Raw genomic sequence first — 16883 nt, 5'->3', positions numbered from 1 at the left:
GTTTGAATGTTTACCTAAACACCTCAACTTGAGATACCCATCACAGAAGGGACTATAAGAAGAGAATCCTATTGTTTAAACTGTGAGCTGATTCAGATGGCGATGTCCATTTGGAGAGCATGACTTCCTGGTAATATCACCCACCTCCTGGTAGCCCAAGGGTGGTATTAATTAAATGCCATAATTACCTAGTGTTTAATAGCAGGGAACTGAGAAACAACTGTTTATTAAACATCCAGAATCCATAAACTGGATTTAAAGCAAGTATTAAATATTAAATGGTGAGTTGGTAGAAGCTCCAGTCCTTTACGTTGTCTAACTCAGCAGGGCTAGGAATACGCCTCTTTTCTGTGGTAGTTTGTGCTCTCTCTTGCCTAAACTGGGTGGTAAAGAGGACACAATTGCATACTAGTATGTACTTAAAATCACTTGGAGCATCCTGTCCCAGAGAGGAGGGCATTTGAGTTGAAGGACTTTGGGGGTAGCATGGGCCCCCAGGGACTTCACTATCTCTGCATCCTTCAGCTTTGAGCCTGGAAATCCTTCAGATTTTGTTTTGCTCCAGGCTGTTCCAGATGTGGTTTATTTTTCTGTTGATGCTATGGTGAATCTGTTTACTTTAAAAACTACATTTTAAGGCCAGGCGCGGTGGCTCACGCCTGTAATCCCAGCACTTTGGGAGGCCAAGGCGGGCGGATCACGAGGTCAGGAGATCGAGACCATCCTGGCTAACACGGTGAAACCCCGTCTCCACTAAAAATACAAAAAATTAGCCGGGCGTGGTGGCGGGCACCTGTAGTCCCAGCTACTCGGGAGGCTGAGGCAGGAGAATGGCATGAACCCGGGAGGTGGAGCTTGCAGTGAGCCGAGATTGCACCACTGCACTCCAGCCTGGGGGACAGAGCGAGACTCCATCTCAAAAAAAAAACCAAAAAAAACCCACTACATTTTAAAATTATGTAAGTAGTGGCGGGGTGCAGTGGCTCACGTCTGTAATCCCAGCACTTTGGGGAAGCTGAGGCTTGAGGGGGAAGAGGATTGCTTGAGCCCAGGAGTTTGAGGGCAGCCTGGGCAACATAGCGAGACCCCATCTCTTAAAAAAAAATTATGTAAGTAGTAAGTGTCTATTGTAGAAAATTAGAAAGTGCAGCTAAAAAGAAGAGGAAGTTAACTTATAATGTTTTCCTTTAGAGAGAACAACTATTACATTTGGCATATCCTTCCCGACATTTTTAAAGCGTATCTGGTTTATGCATATACAAATATATATTTATCTTTTCTACCTGTGTTCTTTTCCCCCTTAATGATAGAAAAACTCCTCTTGTAAGGGTATGGAACATTAGATATGTATTTTAGATATGATGCATGTGAAGTATTTAAGTTACGTAAAAAATCTGGTTTCTCTTTTTCCCTTTGCCGTTTTCCTGTCTCTTTATCATGATAATTTTCATCCCTGCCCCCCCCACTCAAATTCTATTCTTTAAATAAATTAAAACTTTTGGTGACCTCTTTTCAAAGTAATTTCTACCTAGAGATTGCTGTAAGGATGGGGTAAAAGGAAGCAGATGTATTGCTGGAAAATGTGATGGAGAAGCTGAATTTTCTTTATTTTACTTTTTCTAATATTTTTATCATGTTGAGAGAAGTAGGCGAAGTACTGTAATGTTACATAATTGAACCCATTTAGAAAGTTGGGCTAGGATAACAAAGTTGTAAAAGTTAATAGTTTACTTGATGAAGTTTTGAATTTGAGTATAATTTTAAGCTCTTCATACATGTTTTTACCTCTTATGAGATTTGTATTTAGGAGTGGAGGCTCTTATGCAGGAAAAGTTATCCTGTTAAGGTTCTGCTATTTGTAGGAGAGGGCAAGAGACCTGAGTGTCATTCTGTTATTCAGGAGACAAAACTCTGGTCCTTTCTTTTTCCTTATGTGGGTTTTAGGATTGCCAAGGGGAGCCATCAGGATTGCAGAAGTTGTATAATACTTAAACCTCCGGCAGTATTTTAAATGACCTTCTCAATACAGTTGATGCCCAGTAATGTTTATGGTCCACTGGACTGCATGGTTGGCGCTGATGTTGATGCTAGTTGTAAATCTTACATGTGTGGTAGGGTAGCACTTTGACGTTTGTCTGCGGGTTGATGTTTGCCAAGGATTGTATACGTCTGATAGGAGCCTCGATGATACCACCATTCTTACTCCATTGCAATGTGTACATGACTTGAAAATGATTGTATTTAATTTTAATTTTATTTATTTATTTTTTTTAGAGACAGGGTCTCACTTTGTCGCCCGGGCTGGAGTGCAGTGGTGCGATCTTGGCTTACCGCAACCGCTGCCTCCCGGGTTCAAGTAATTCTCCTGCCTTGGCCTCCTGAGTAGCTGGGGTTGCAGGAGCCTGCCACCGCACCTGGCTAATTTTTGTATTTTTAGTAGAGACGGGGTTTCGCCATGTTGGCCAGGCTGGTCTCGAACTCCTGACCTCAGGTGATCCACCTACCTCAGTCTCTCAAAGTTCTGGGACTACAGGCGTGAGCCAGTGCACCCAGCCTTTTTTTTTTTTTAATTTTATTATTATTATTATTTTATTAGAGACGGGAGTCTTGCTTTGTGGCCCAGGCTGAAAATTATCTTAGAAGTGTTATGCCACTTCTTTGCCCATTGCCTCCAGCTTGGGAGCGATAACTTCTTTGTATTTTGCAGACTTGGGAACACTGGCTTGTTTCTCTTGCTTTGTTAAGGGTTCCAGAGAATTGGATTTTGGTCGTTGTCATGTGAGGGCAGAATACTAGAAATTATATGTGTTAGTTGACTTTGACCATTCAAGAAAAGAGTATGTATACACGGGAGCTGTCTTTGTGGGAAAGAGAAAGTAGTTGATGATAAACGCCTAGCTGTTAGAAAGGTTCAGTAAAAAGTGTCTTATTAAAATGTTTTATTATCCTGGTCATCTACTTTAAAAAGTCATTTGCAGTTTACTGGCAGTGAAACATGTATGGCATATAGTATCCCATGTTGATATAGAATCCGCATTGAGTTTAGATTGACCGTATGTAGCCTGAAAAGCCAAACAAAATAACAGCGGCTCAACAAGGTCTACATTGACTTGTCTTTGAAAAGAAGCCTGGAGGATTTTAGGGCAGCTCCATATTGTCATCTGGGACCCAGGCTCCTATTTTTTACTCCCTCATCCCAGTACTTGGCTTCCATCCTCATTGTCACCCTGTGGTCCAGATGGCTGCTGGAGTGCCAGTTATGAGGTCCAAGTCACAGGCCTGAAGGAGGAGGGGAAGCAGAAGCACAGAAAAGGTGCCCCATGTGGCTGAGTTGGCTCCCATTAATTTCCCAGAAGTCCAGCATGGCGTATGTGCTTGTGTTAATTGGACAGAGTGTGGTCACCTGGCCATCACTAGCTGGAGAGGAGACAGGGAGATGGAGGCTTTTACGCTGGGTGTCATTGAGCCCAACTGAGAATCAGGGTCTGTTACCAAGGAAGAGCATTGCCACTAAGGAACTGGCAGCTAGCAGTCTTACCATGGAATCTTAATGCAGGACATGCATTGGTATGAACTATTACCTCAGATGTCTAGCATTATACAGCCAAACAAGTTTAGCCAGGCCCTGGGACGTGTGGCTCAGACCCCTGGCTTAACTACTGTTTTATACTACTTTACCACGTCACATCATTAACTTAAGCATCACACCCTAAAACTACTTGTAAAAAGCCTCTGGCTATAAAAATGGATTTATGTGTCTCTTCTCCATCAAATTGGGCAAAACCAGTTACGTGATTGTTAGCAAACACACTGTTGAAAGATGGTCTTAAATGGAAAGGTTGTCCTTTTGGGGGCAGGTAGATGGACTTCAGGATTTTGTATAGTAGGTGGCTTGGCATAACGGCATTTGGCAGAAGAGCAGTTTAATAGTGGCCATTAAAAGTTATATAAGTGGCCAGGCATGGTGGCTCATGCCTGTAATCCCAGCACTTTGGGAGGCTGAGGGAGGAGGATCACCCGAGGTCGGGAGTTCAAGACCAGTCTGGCCAACATGGTGAAACCCCGTCTCTACTAAAATACAAAAATTAGCCGGGGATGGTGGTGGGCGCCTGTAATCCCAGCTACTTGGGAGGCTGAGGCAGAATCATTTGAACACGGGAGGCAGAGATTGCAGTGAGCTAAGATTGCGCCACTGCACTCCAGCCTGGGTGACAGAGCCAGACTCTGTTTAAAAAAAAAAAAGAAAAAGAAAAAAGTTAAATAAGTAAAGATGTCAATATTCAAGTAATATGAAAAAGCTTTGGAAAGTAAAAACATTGAAAGTGAAGGTAGTCTCATTACTTTTATATTCATATTAAATAACTCTTTCCTTCTCTTAGAAAATACAGAAAAGGGCTGGGCACAGTGGCTTAAGCCTGTAATCCCAGCACTTTGGGAGGCTGAGGTGGGCGGATCTCTTGAGCCTAGGAGTTTGAGACCAGCCTAGGCAACACAACAAAATCCCATCTCTGCAAAAAATACAATAAAATCTAGCTGGGTGTGGTGGTGCATGCCTGTGGACCCAACTACTTGGGAGGCTGAGGTGGGAGGATTGCTTGAGCCTGGAAAGTTGAGGCTGTAGTGAGCAGTGATTGTAACATTGCACTCCATCCTGGGTGACAGAGTGAGACTCTGTCTCAAAAATAAATAAATAAATAAAAGAAAAAGAGGCTGGGCATGGTGGCTCACGCCTGTAATCCCAGCACTTTGGGAGGCTGAGGTGGGCAGATCACGAGGTCAGGAGTTCGAGACCAGCCTGGCCATCATAGTGAAACCCCATCTCTACTAAAAACAAACAAACAAAATAGCCAAACATGGTGGCATGTGCCTGTAGTCCCAGCTACTCAGGAAGCTGAGGCAGGAGAATCGCTTGAACCCGGGAGGTGGAGGTTGTGGTGAGCCAAGATCGAGCCACTGCACTCCAGCCTGGGCAACAGAGCAAGTTTCTATCTCAAAAAAAAAAAAAAAGGAAAAGGAAAAGAAAAAGAGGCCGGTTGCAGTGGCTCATTCTTGTAATCCCAGCACTTTGGGAGGCCGAGACAGGTGGATCATGAGGTCAGGAGATTGAGACCATCCTGGCTAACACAGTGAAACCCCATCTCTACTAAAAATACAAAAAATTAGCCGGACATGGTGGTACGTGCCTGTAGTTCCAGCTACTCGGGAGGCTGAAGCAGGAGAATTGTTTGAACCCAGGAGGCAGAAGTTGCAGTGAGCCGAGATCGCATCATTGCACTCCAGCCTAGGTGACAGAGTGAGACAACATCTTGGAAAAAAAAAAAGGAAAGAAAAAGAAAACAGAAAAACACGGGTAAAAACACTGTGTGTTTTTCTAGTTTTTCTGTGCATTTTTGTGTGTTTATTTTTACCCCTAGATAATATCCTAACAAAAATATTGCTTGTAGCATGCGTTTCTCCTCCCTCTGTCAGTGTGTTGTCAGCTTGTGGCCCTAATCACTTCACTCTTGCCTGCACACTCCTGTTGGACAGCTGGGTATTTCATTGTTGTTCTGTGTGGCCTAGTGCTTTAGTTTCATATAATTGGGAATAACATTCTGCTCACAAGGCCACAGCATCCACATTGCATTAATGTTTGATGTATCCCCTGCCTGTACCTTCTTTGGGTTTCAACCAACTCGTTCTTAACTTTATAGCTGAAAGAGCAGAGGTGAGTGGTGAACTGTATTTGGTTTGGGACTAGGCACACCTGTCTTCCTCTTTTCAGATGTCAGCTTAAATGATCATGAGATCTTTGCTGCCTTATCTTCTTCTAGAGGCACTTTCTTCTTTAGCCAAGCTGGTCTCCCCTTTCCTCCTTGCTGGCAGGGGTGCCCTTGCCTCATCTCTCTGCCTGTCCAACCCCTCCACAGTTTTCTGTGCTCAGCTCAAACCTGGCTGCTTCTGGTAGCCCATCACATATCCTTGCTGTAGTCAGTGCTAAGTCATCATTTGATGAATGTGTATTACCTGGTAGTTCATAGAAGAATATTGGAGTGACAAGAGACTAGAACCCCTGGTCTAATGGCTGCAAGTTCAACTGCCATCCAGCCAGGGTGAGTCAATTTAAAGCGCTGGTAGGCATTCACAGGCCATAACAAAACAAAACACCGTGCTGGCCTGCAGGCCAACCTGCCAAGTTACACAACCTGGCCTCTTTTTTTGGCTATGATTTCAGGAGCATCCCTTACATCTCCAAATAGGTTTTGTGTCTTTAGCTCCCAGCATAGCTCCAGGTGCATAGTAGGGTCCTCAATAAATGTATAGATAAAAGGAATGAATGAATGAATGAGTGAAATATCACGTGAACTGGTTTACTTACGGGATCCCAAAATGTAAATGTTCCCTTTCTCTTACCCATGGATGTCATTCAGACCTCACTTGTGTGGAATTATTTATTTATTTATTTATTTGATTTTTTATTTAGTAGAGACAGGGTCTCGCCGTGTTGCCCAGGCTGGTCTTGAACTCCTGGGCTGAAGCAGTCCACCTGCTTTGGTCTCCCAAAATGTTGGGATTACAGGCGTGAGCCACCAGGCTCGGCCACATGGAATTTGCTTTTTGTCCTCATTAGAATCCCCTGGCCCTTGATCCATCTGAATTGTCTGAGCCCAACCACCTGTTTTGGATGCTGGAGTGTGGTGTTGTGACAGTACATTCGCTATTAATCCCAAACGCGCCTGCCTCCTTCCCGCTTCACACTTTTCCTGATCACCAGCCCTGGCTAACTCACTGGCCCACGTCTCCACTGTAGCCAGTTGCCGGCTGCTAGGAGCTGCTGGAGCAGACCACTGCCGGTGCCGTTGGGTCTACTCCCAGTGTGTTCTGTCCAATCTCAGTACTCCCTTTGTCCCCAACTTGGGAACTGCCTGTCATGCTCCTCATGGTGCCTGTTGCAGTTTTGTTGAATTGTTGAATTGGCTGCTCCTGTTGGAACTGGAGGTCCATGTAGCATCTCCCCCTCCAAATTCTGTTCACTTGCACCTTGTCCTCATCTCCAACCTTCTCGGAGTTCACAAGGTCAGGAAGCTGAAGACGTGCTTTCACCAGTGTGGGGATGATAGAGAGTTTGTCTTCCCTTTGGCCTCAGCTCAGCAGGCTCTAACATTCTAAGCCCTGGAGTATACCTGGACCACACACTAGCCAAAGCTCCTGACTGGTTTTCCTGTGTAGGATTTCTCATGGCTGGTGAGTTTGCTGGCTGCCAGACTCATGGCACCCTGGGACCCACTGGATCCCAGTCTCTAGTGTCATCCTGCACGCGTGGTAGAGCCCATTCTGCCTGATGGAGGAAGCAGCTAAGGCTCAGGCACCCTGGTCAGGGATGATGTGGCATTAGACTTGCCTCGAAAAAGGATGAGGAGTAGCCATAAAAGCAGTTTTTTCCTACAAGAGAATGAAATAGGCAATAAAACATTCCCAGAGTGGACCTGAAAGGCAGTGAAGTATCATCTGGAAAACCCAAGTCTTGGTCCTTTTTGAGAGGTAAGTAAATGACTTTTTGTATGCTTCATGGAGGCCTCTCCAGATGAAATACTTCTGGCATTACCTGGCTCAGATACTTTTGAATTTCTCTCCCTGTTTTTTTCCTTAGTCAGGTCCTTTGGTGGTTTTTGCCACGTGTTCCTTCTTAACAGAGAGTTGGAGGATGATGGATGTGTTTTGAGGATTTTCCCAGGCAAAAGTGTACAAGCGCTCAAAGAATTGGATTTATCTTTTGGTTGCAGGAGGCTATGCCAGAGGTTAGCTAGCAGCCACCTGGCATGTCTCAGAGTATCCTGTTCAGTTGATGGGTAGCATTTCCCATGAATACAGAGACATGTTCTGCAAGCCAAAATAAATACGTAAGTGAATAAAGCTGAAATGAAGCAAATAACCAGCCGGGTGAACAGGACTCAGCAGAAGAAACCATTGAGGCCGGAGATCTGACTTGCAAGTCCTGTTGCATCTCTCGGTTCTTGAACGTGGTTTGGGAACCTTGCCTTTCCCTTTTGTCCTGTGCCTTTGTGGCCATCTCCTGCACAAAGTTGGTTTTCTTTTATGGGCCAGTCTAAGTGCCTGGTGTTAAGAATACAGCAGCAAACAAAAGCAGACACAGGTTCTTCTCTCCAGGAGCTCCCTGTGGGGTCAGGGAGAAGGACCTTGATCAAAATAAAGTGGCACAAAATGTAAAGTCAAGACTGTGGTGAGTACCATGAGCATGGCTGATAACGGGACATGCCTCTAGAGGAGTGCTGGAGAATTCTCTGAGGAAGTTTTGTTTCCGACGTGATCTGAGAGAGGCAAGAGTGGAGACAAAGTGGAAAGGGAAGGTGGGGCAAGGAGGTTCCAGGCAGTGAGGCCAGCAGGCGCAGTGCCCCGTACAGTGTGGCCTCCTGGGAGGCAAATTGCGTGCTTGGATCCTCTTGCCTCCGTCCTTTCCTGTTGTTGGTGGAGAAGGATTCATAAGGGGAATGGATCTCTTTGTGGGCCACGTGCCTTCATTTCCCAGCGGTTGCTCTAGAGTCCTGCCTGCCTCTTCTTCCTGTTTCATCACGGTGGAGGTTCTCTGCAGCTTACTCAGTGGGGCAGCAAGTAGCTCAGGACACCAGGCAACTTTTAAGCTCTCATAATGCTGTGCTGGAGTTGGAGCAGAAGCTTGTGCTGTATGAAGGGCCTTGGTTGGGGTTTCTGGACTATGAGCTTTTAGTTGCAGAAAACAGCCTTGGTGAGGGGTTGAGTTCAGGGCAAGAAAGGCTTTGAAAGGCGTGTGGGGTCTGATTTCCAGATGAATATTTAGTCTCTTCCTCTTTGATCTGTTTCCTCTGATTTGAGCCACTAAGCCTTGAAAGTAAATAATACATTTAATTGTGTCTTCCCTTCCCCACATCCCTCCCAACCAAACCTGGTAAGAGCTAGGTATTGACCACAGTTTGTGGGTGGTCTGTGGCACCGTCATTGCTCAGGTTCAAGATTTGTCCTTCAGGATCTCTGAGGAGATGAGAGAAGAGCCCGCCTATTTCTCCTTTCCTCCGCATCTCTTGGAAAATTTTCCATTCCTTAACCTGGTTCTTCACCTTGTTTCGATGATGTAGCTCAGGGTCACTTATGGATGGCACACAAAGCAGTGATGTCAGTGGTCTGGTTGAGTCAGGAGAAAAATGTAGCTTCTATCCCAGGTCCAGGGAGCCCAGGTCTTTACTGTGGAGTCCCTTTCAATACCCCTGACAGCCTCTTGTAGAACCACACTTTGTTCCTCTTATAATGTAAAGATTAGCATAGGGCCAGGGAACCACGCAAAATGGTTCCATGCAAAATGTGAATACATTCATTTTGGAGGGAAAAGGTCAGGGCTCTTATTATTATAAGACTCAGAGAAGGTTATAAATCACTATCATTACAGAGAACTTAAATTGGGCATCTGTGTAAGAGGTGTTCTGGTGCAGTGGAAAGAACATGGGCCCCAGGGCTGTCCTTGACACTGACTGGCCGGGTGGCCTTGGGCACATCTGTGATCTCTCTGGACCTCAGATTCTTCATCTGCAAAATGAGAGGTTTGGACAGGTGGTCTCTGAGGTCCCACCCAGGACTTAAAGCGTGAATGTCTGTGTATTTGGGAATGTTAGTGACTACATGGTTTGTCTGCCTCTGCGTGTTAGGCTGCTGTGCGCTCAGGTTCCCCACTTCGGGGCTTGTTCTGGCTTGGGCTGAATCTCCTGAAAGGGAATCTTTGCCGAGTGGTTTAGTGGAGAAAACAGTTGACAGGAGCCCACAAGTGGTCCCCTTCCCCCACTGCTGCTCAGGGCATGACAGATGGCCTTGCTGAGAGAAGATGCTCTGGTCACATGAACCATCCTGGAGATTCACAATAATCCAAGGACAGCCTTCCTCCTAGAAGCAGGACACAGTTAGTCGCCTGCTACTCTGTCCTTGGAGCTAAGCAAGGGGCATCCTGGTGTCTCAGAGCTTTGCTGCTGCTTTGATTTACACTTGCTTCCTGCTCACTTTTTTGAAACAACATAGGGCTTTTCCAGGTGGGGCTCAAGGTCACTTAGGCGACTTTAATTGTGTGCCTCGTATATCCCCACTCACCAGCAGAAAAACAGGAAGAACATGTCCCCTGTGTGATCCACTATACTGTAAGAGTGAGACATATACATTAGACATATTAAAAGCTGTGGGTTGCATGTCGCTTTCCCTCCTAACTTCCCTAAAGTTTTTGCTCTGTGTAGGAAACTTGAAGGTTTTGATCTGAGAAGAAAGCATTTTCCCCTTAAGATTGGTTTTGGGAACCACTGTGGTCTAATGGAAGAAACACTGTCTTGGTAGTTAGATAGACTTGGATTTAAGCTACTTCTTGAGCACTTGACATTGGGCACGTGGCCAGCCTCTCGGAGTCACAGGAAATCTCATCTGTAAAATATGAACAACACAGAAATGAGCAGTACTGTTTTAAGATGATATGAGCTATTATGTGTCAGTATCATACAGGCACTGCATTCAGTAAATGGCACTGTGCTTTTTTTCCTTTCTAAGGAGTAGGAGAAACTTCTTTCCATTCCTTGTTATTTTAGTTGCACACAGGATATGGCTGAATTTCCCTTTTTAAAGTGGTGCAAGAGGATTTTAGGCAGCCCTGAGTAGCCCTCTCCTAAGCCAGCCAGGCATAGTTTTACTATTCCCACTGAAACAGGCAGATTTAATTCTGCCGAAGCCCCTGAAAGGGATTGAGCCCCACCAGCCCCTTCTAACTGTGCAAAAGCCTCTTGTGGAAACGGCCCGTGCGTCTTGAACCGTCTGGACTCAGCCTTAACTCGAAGTGCTCGGTCCTCTGAAAAATGCAGCCTCGTCCTGTCTGTTACAGCCTTTGGCTTGATTGAATGGGACAGCTGGCCAGTTTTATGGCTCTGCTGGCCTCTCAGTTGGTAATTAAAATGCTTTTGCCCCAGGAGGAAGGCAATATATTTCTTTCCCTCCCTTCTCTGCTGCATTAGTCTGCTTTTTTCACATCTTCTCCTGGCCTCCCTGTGTCAACTTAGCTTTCTTGTTACACAGTGTCATTTAAGACTCTGGAGTATTCAGGGTAGCTTGAAGAGATTTTATTTTGAGTTTTGTGGTCTTGTTTTGGAAGGTAAACGGAGCATGTCTGGCCGTTTTTCATCTCTATAAGAGCTTTGTTTCCTACAGCTACTCTCTAAATCTGGTTGTGTCCAGCACTTAGTAGGTCCTTAAGAAATGTTTATAGTTTTGATAATCACAGATTCTAGCACTGTGTCTTTCCCATACATACCTCCTTCCTGCATAGACATTCTCCAAACACCACACCTCTTCTCCTTTAGAGCCCTCATTTAGGATATGAACCCTGTCTTCTTTTGGAGATGAGCCCTTGTGAACTGTGGGTGAAACTGGATTTGAGTCTTACTTGGCCCTGTTACTTGCTAGCTAAGGACCTTGAGCAAATGACATACCCTCTGTGGCTTAGCTTTTGCAGATGTAAAGCAGGAATAATGATAATACCACCGATCTCATCTTACGGGGTAGAAGTGAGGATTAAATAAGATCATCTAGGTGAAGTTCTTAGGAGTGCCTGGCACGTAATAAGCACCCAGTATATTGACCATTTTAATAATAATTCCATCTGCTACACTTATTCCCTTAGTATTTAGATCACAATTGGTGATTATATTTTTGGGTGGTATCTTTCTTTTGTCTTGTACTTGCATTTTCATTGTTTTAGTCATATTCTTTCCAGTTGTACTGTAGAATTTAAAAAATTCAAATGTAATGGATACACATGGGTAAAAATAGGACAAAATTGAAATACAAAGAAAAGTCTGTCTCCAGAAAAAGAGAGAGAGAAAAAAGAAAAGTCTCTGTCCTTCCCACCCTAAACCCTAAGTTTACTTCTTAGAGGCAAATGCAATTAAGTATTTTTTTGTCTCTGATAACTTTTTTCTATGAAAACATAGAAATCCCAATAGAATTCTTGACAGCAAAGGTGTTGCTGTTTTTCTTCCCTTCATCTTCCCTTGCTCCCCCCGTCTCTCTCTCCCCTCACATCATCCCTAGTATAGGACTTCGCATGTAGCAGCCCAGGTGTTTGGTGGCAATTCCAATGTGGCCAACCAAAAAATCTTGTTTTGTTTGTGTTTTTTTTTGTCCCTTGTTCCTTTCTGGATGGACTCAAACACTTTTACTGAATGAGCTTTGTTTGTTCTCTTCAAGCCTTTGCTTTTATGTATCTATTTCATAAACTTTTCAGGAGCTTGGGACCCTAGAGGAAGGTGTTCCTTGGAATAGCTTGTAAAGTCAGAAGCCCAATGTGTGTCTTTGGAATTGCCCAGCTGTGAAGGTACTGACTGTCCATCCATCCCTTGGAGCAGGTTTGGGAGTGGGGCCTATTGCAGCAGCGGGGCATCAGGATGCTGGCAATGATCTTTTTTTTTTTTTTTTTTTAGACAGAGTCTTGTACTGTTGCCCGAGCTGGTGTGCAGTGGTGCCATCTCGGTTCGCTGCAACCTCCGCCTCTGAGGTTCAAGTGATTCTCCTGCCTCAGCCTCCCGAGTAGCTAGGATTACAGGTGCCCGCCACCACTCCCAGCTAGTTTTTTGTATTTTTAGTAGAGACGGGGTTTCACTGTGTTGGCCAGGCTGGTCTCGAACTCCTGACCCTGTGATCTGCCCGTCTTGGCCTCCCAAAGTGCTAGGATTACAGGTTTGAGCCACTGCACCCGGCCAATGACTGATCTTATAGTTAAGATCTTTCTCTGCAAATCCTTGTGACTGCAAGCTGATGTGGCTTATGAGGCAATATAACAGGAAAAAGTATCACTGAAAAAGGAAAAAAAAATAAAGAGTTATGCTAGATTCCAGTGTGCAGGTACAACTGTTTTCATCTTTATATTTGGCTTTCCTATTCTTATTTATATACCTCATCTCCTCCTGCCGTTTTATTCATGGTGTACATGCCATCTGGACACTTAAAATTTGTTTTTGTTTCTGCATTCTGTTAACCTTCAGGGTCTGAGAGGAAGGAGGATGCCTTAATCAGTGAGTACCAAGAAAAACTAAAAAACTAAAAATAAAAACAGTAAATAAGAGGAAGGAGGAAAGGACTGTGGTTAGGGAAAATAGCAATAGTTTTTGGATTCTGGTCATTCTTGACTTTCCTTTTTGCTTATTGATATGATTAGAGCTTACCGGAACCTTACAGTTGTGACCCAGAGAAGCTGAGTGACTTGCCTAAGGTCATCCTGATACTCATGATAGCGTTCCTTCTTTTAGCCCGACAGTGGAACTCTGTTACTCTGCCAGGCTTTCGAGCTAGGACCAAAGTATTTCAGACAATAGTGGAAAGAGGATCTGTACCCCATTCGAGGAACCAGGGGGACAATTTCCTTATAAGGTCCCAAGGTCAAAGTTCGGGATGAAGTCAGTGTTTTTCCTGGTTGCTAACATGAACTCGGTCTTTGGTATGTTATGTAGAAGGATAACAGTGTTCAGTCTTCTTCTAGGTGGTACAATTTTTAGGAAGAAAAGAATAATAAAAACATTTTTTATTTCTTAAGCAGTAGACTCCTGGCTCCCTGTGCTTAGAGATAGGAATCCCTGCTGAGAGATAGATGGGAATCCTGGAGTGGATTGTTAATAATCTCCCTGCTATTGGCACAGTTGTGTGATAGAGAATTGTTTTCCCCTCTCCCCTGCCTTAGGAGACCTACCCTTACTAAGTATTTGGATTAAATTAATAATAAAATAGCTTGCTTTGCCCAAATGCACAGCAGCTAGTGACAAGGAGAGATGCCACATCACATCCCATGGATGGCAATGGAAAATCGACTAAGGACTTAAAATTTTCCCACATAAGCTTCAGATGATTTAAGATTATTAGTGTAACCTGACATTATCTGATACTTTCCTTGGTTTATTATTCATGGTGACAGTAATACATGGCCCTCATTTCCTTCATCCCCCAAATAGTCCTAGAGGTAGTAGAAAGAGTATGGTAGTCCTCCCTTATCTGCCATTTCACTCTCCCTGTTTTTAGTTACTCATAGTCAACTGTGGTCCAGAAATATTACATGGAACATTCTAGAAATAACGATTCATAAGTTTTAAATTGCACACCATTCTGAGTAGCACAATGAAGTCTCACCCCTTCCTGCGTGGGATGTGAATCACACCCTGTCCAGCATGTCCATGCTGGGTGTACTACCTGCCCATTAGTCATCTACATGGTCTGTCCTGACATCCAACCATTGACATTGTCACAACACAATGATCCGGGGTCATCCAAAGCAGACGATCCTCTGACTACACATCAGAAGGTTGGGAGTACCAAACACTGTGTCACTGTGTCACCTTGCCTATGTCATCTTCTGCATTTCATCTCATCACGTACGCATTTTTTCATCTCATAACATCACAAGAAGGGCGAATACAGTACAACAAGATCTTTTCAGAGAGAGAGAGAGAGAGAGAAACCACGTTAATAAAACTTTTCTTGTAGTATAGTTGTTCTATTTTATTGTTAGTGTTAATCTCTTACTGTGCCTAATTTATAAATTAAACTTTATCATAGGTATGAATGTATAGGAAAAAACAGTATATACAGGGTTCTATCCATGGATTGGGGCATCCACTGGGGGTCCTGGAATGTGTCCCCTGAAGATAAGGAGGGACTACTGTAATCATGCTTTGTATTTGGTCCTTTAGAATTTTATTTGAAACAGTATCTACCTGAGGTACTCCAGGAAGAGGTGGTAGTATCCCCATTTTATAACAGAGGAAGCTGAGGCTCAGCGAGGTTTAACAATGCCTTGCCCAAGAACACATAGCTAGATAATGATAGGGCCTGGACTCAAATACCAGGCTCTTGAGTGCTTGCATGGTTTTCTTTCTGCTCTGCTTGTTGGGAACAGACTGCAATAGGAGATCCTCCTCTAGCACCTTGTTCTGCGGGATAGACCCTGTGACTCACCAGAGTCTGGGTGCAATAGGACTAGACCTGGACATTAAACCTGGTCTTGGGGACTTTGTGGGGTAGATCATCCCCACATATGGAGCTACAGGTAGGGGATCCATCACTTCTCCAGCCCAGGACCTCTGGTACCTCCAGACCTGATGGTCCTAAAATGCACAAGACCTGAGAGCTAGTTTCTAATTTCTCTTTTCCCCAAGGCCCCTCCAAAAGCACAATTTGAACCTCAGCCATCCTTCTGTAGCCTCAGCTTTGCTTCTTCTTCCATGTCACTCACTCTACCTCCCACGCTGGAGTACAGTGGCCTCCACTTCCCAGGATCAAGCAGTTCTCCTGCCTCAGCCTCCTGAGTAGCTGGGATTACTGGCGCCTGCCACCACACCTGGCTAATATTTGTATTTTCAGTAGAGATGGGGTTTCAACATATTGGCCTGGCTGGTCTTGAACTCCTGACTTCAAGTGATCTGCCCACCTCGGCCTCCTAAAGTGCTGGGATTACAGGCATGAGCCACTGTGCCCGGCTTCAGCTTTGCTTCTTGTTAGTGTTTGTCCTGAACCAAAATTGTGCTTGCGTACAGCTGCCCAGAAGTTGGGCCATTGCAGAAGCTTCCATGTTATTGGGCTCTTGTACTTACTTGTGTTTGTGTTGTGGTTTTGTTTTTTATTTTATTTTATTTATTTTAGTATTTTTTTTTATTTTGAGAGGGAGTTTTGCTCTTGTTTCCCAGGCTGGAGTGCAGTGGCGCAATCTCAGCTCGCTGCAGCCTCCACCTCCCGGGTTCAAGCGATTCTCCTGCCTCAGCCTCCCAAGTGGCTGGGATTACAGGCATGCGCCACCATGCCTGGCTAGTTTTGTATTTTTAGTAGAGGTGCAATTTCATCATGTTGGTCAAGCTGGGCTCGAACTCCTGACTTCAGGTTATCTGCCTGCCTCGGCCTCCCAAAGTGCTGGGATTACAGGCATGAGCCACTGGGCCTGGCCATGGTTTGTTTTTGTTTAAACAAAAGAAGTATATATAGATTTCAGATACATTCACAGATGATTGTTTATGGAATTTAAAAAATTTTAACCAGAAAAGTAATATAAATGTTCAAAAAGGGTTTGGACACATCTGTTAATTGCAGAGCCCTGTGTGGTTATTCAGATGCCACGTCTTTCAGCTCTCTGTAGTCTGGGAGGTGAGTGGGCCCTTCTGGGATGTTTCTTTGCAGCTGAGTTTATGGCCAGATGGACCATGCGTGAGCAAGAGGGCAGTTCCATTCCTCCTGGAGGAGCGCTGAGCATGCTTTGTGGTGCCCACTTAACACTTTTAGATGAATATTATGAAAGACAAATTTGACTTCACCGTTCATTCCTTGATGCTCCAATCTGGATCAATTGCTGGTGGAATAACACCTGGACTATCAATGCGCGAAGCCTCCGGGCTATTTCCTTCTCCCACCTCACAAAGAGAATTTTGACTTTGCTGCTCCTGGAACTTTAGAGCTTTGTGGTGGGAGGAAAGGGGAGGGGACAAAGAGTAGAATCCTTCAGGAGCTCTTTTGGGAGGAATTTTGAGCAGGAAATGAGGGAGCTTCTTTCTATGACAGTGGATGGAATTAAAAAGGGGTATTTGAGGAAGCGTTGCTGTGGATCATATGAAACCGTTGGATGCTCAAGAAAAATAAGAGTCAGACTAATTGAATTTACTTTAGGATGCTGTCTTCCTTCCCACCTTACCCTCGTTTGGACACAGTACTGTCCTGGGCTTCTAACATGTGAGTCCGTGGCTTTATATGCTTGACTCTAGTTGCATGGACCATGAATCTGGCCAATTTTAGGTTTCTTACAAGCATTTTGATGCTTGATTTGATGTGTAGTATATTGGTGGAGAGACTGGGATAATGAC

At 44.5% G+C, this 16883-nt stretch overlaps 1 protein-coding gene across 3 annotated transcripts in view; it reads left to right on the top strand.

Moving 5' to 3' along the window:
• The window catches only part of MAP3K9 (mitogen-activated protein kinase kinase kinase 9), an 86522-nt gene that overhangs the window by 9293 nt on the left and 60346 nt on the right, over positions 1-16883 (top strand). The gene's annotated exons all lie outside the window — the stretch shown is intronic.

Source organism: Pongo pygmaeus, chromosome 15 (assembly GCF_028885625.2).
Source record: "Pongo pygmaeus isolate AG05252 chromosome 15, NHGRI_mPonPyg2-v2.0_pri, whole genome shotgun sequence".
Lineage (NCBI taxonomy): Eukaryota > Metazoa > Chordata > Mammalia > Primates > Hominidae > Pongo > Pongo pygmaeus.
This window is presented reverse-complemented; position numbering and strand designations above follow the sequence as displayed.